Source organism: Cucurbita maxima, unplaced genomic scaffold (genome assembly GCF_002738345.1).
Source record: "Cucurbita maxima cultivar Rimu unplaced genomic scaffold, Cmax_1.0 Cma_Scf00030, whole genome shotgun sequence".
In the NCBI taxonomy this organism is placed as follows: Eukaryota; Viridiplantae; Streptophyta; class Magnoliopsida; order Cucurbitales; family Cucurbitaceae; genus Cucurbita; species Cucurbita maxima.
The window spans coordinates 1-2,447 of record NW_019272046.1 but is presented as its reverse complement, the minus strand read 5'-3'; positions in this window follow the sequence as shown (position 1 = coordinate 2,447).

Sequence of the window (2,447 nt, the reverse complement as noted above, 5' to 3'; positions counted from 1 at the left end):
TAAAAAAAAAAAAAAAAAAAAAAAAAAAACTCTTATTAAGTTTTAAATGAAAAATATTAAAGTTTTGTTTTTTTTTAATATTTTTAAACTTTTAAAACTTTCAAAATACTCTCGGTAAGAAGATTTTAAAGATTTTAAAAAAAGTACTCTTACTATTAAGTTTTAATATATTATAGATATTATCATATATTTATCATCTAGTATAATTTATTTAATGCATGATAAGAATGAAGGATTCACTCCACAATAGAGTGGAAACATGGGATGTCTTTTGAATTTATTTAGATTAAACAAAACTAAGGCTAAAACAATTAAATATCTCGAAATAAATTAAGATGCTTTTGGCGAGTCTTTAAACTTCTTACTTTAGTTCGTCCAACGAGGTCAAATATTCCATGCTTTCGCAAATTTTTGGTTCCCATGTTGTACAATCATCACTTGAGCTTCTTCCTTATACAGTTAGATAATAAATCACTGTGTGGGCTTCTATGAGTCAGCTTGACAGATAAATATTAGTTGGCGGAATCTCTATTCGTCCCAAAATACCAGATACCATGTCACACAGACAATCAACATAATTTAAGAGAAATGAGATGTCTTTGATGTCTGAGATGTCTGAGATGTTTGAGAGGTATGAGATGTCTTTGATGTATGAGAGGTCTATGATGTCTGAGATATTTGAGATGTCTGATATATTTGAGATGTCTGAGAGCTCTGAGATGTCTGAGATATCTGAGAGGTCTAAGATGTCTGAGAGGTCTAAGATTTTTGAGATGTCTGGATGTCTAAATGTCTGAGAGGTCTAAGAGGTCTGAGATGTCTTTGATGTCTGAGAGGTCTGAGAGGTTGGAGATGACTGAGATTTATGAGAGGTCTGAGATGTTTGAGATTTATGAGAGGTCTGAGATGTCTGAGATTTATGAGATTTCTGAGAGGTCTGAGATGTCTGAGATGTTTAGGAGGTCTGAAATATCTGAGATGTTTGAAATGTTTGAGAGGTTTGAGATGTCTTAGATGTCTGAGAGGTTTGAGAGGCCTGAGATGTCTGAGAGGTCGTAGATGTCTGAGATCTCTCAGAGGTCTGAGATGTCTGAGATGTCTGAGATGTCTGAGATGTCTTTGATGCCTGAAAGGTCTGACAGGTCTTAGATGTCTTTGATGTCTGAGAGGTCTAAGATGTCTAAGATGTCTAAGATGTCTAAGATGTCTAAGATGTCTGAGATGTCTGAGATGACTGAGATGTTTGAGATGTCTGAGATGTCTGAGGTGTCTTTGATGTCTGTGATGTCTGATATGTATGAGATGTTTTAAATGTTTGAGAGGTTTGAGACATCTGAGATGAATTTTGAGATGTCTGAGAGGTCTTAAATATCTTTGATGTTTGAGAGGTCTGAGAGGACTAAGATGTCTGAGAGGTCTGAGAGTTCTGAGAAATCTGAGAGTTCTGAGATGTCCTTGATCTCTGAGAGGTCTAAGAGGTCAGAGATGTCTAAGAGGTCTGAGAGGTCTGAGAGGTCTGAGATGTTTGAGATGTTTGAGATGTCTGAGATGAATGAGATGTCTGAGATGAATGAGATGTCAGAGATGTCTGAGATGTCTTTGATGATACTAAAACGAGAAAGCAACTTTTCAGATCGAGTTAAAGGGGAAAAAAGTTCCAATGTTAACACCTAGGGATTTTGACTCCAAAATGGCACGGAAGCGTAAGTGCATAAGTTTCGTATTTTAACCCAACATATGTGTAAAATTCATCAAACTTGAGCATTCCTTATAGTTTTATTGAAAAAGATCGAAAGAAACTTTGATTATTCACATAATGATTTAAGTGCCTTCATGAGAGTCTTCTCGACTGAGTTGAGGGTGTGAGGTTTTATAGACACGAGTAAATATTTTTACTCTTCCATATTTTAAGCTTAGAACAATCTTTAGTAGATATGGTATGATACTAAAACGAGAAAAAAACTTTTCAGATCGAGTTAACGACCCCGTCTCAAAGGGGAAAAAAGTTCCAATGTTAACACCTATAAAATTTGACTGTAATGCAAGTATGATCCAGAGAGATACATGCTAACTATGGGTAGAAAGCAGGAACCATTATGTAATGAATTTCGGGGGGTTACAAATCTCTTATACTACCATTGATCGACAGAGCGGAACAACCAGAAAAAGAAGTGAAGTTAGAAAGTCGTATGATAGGTGGTAACTATCTTGTACGGTTCGGGGGGTAATCGACGTACTCGTATCAGTGGGGGGGAATCTTTGGCTCTAACGAACATACAGGTTGTTAGCACCTATCATACGGGTTTCTAACTTCACTTCTTTTTAGGGTTTAGGGTTTAGGGTTTAGGGTTTAGGGTTTAGGGTTTAGGGTTTAGGGTTTAGGGTTTAGGGTTTAGGGTTTAGGGTTTAGGGTTTAGGGTTTAGGGTTTAGGGTTTAGGGTTTAGGG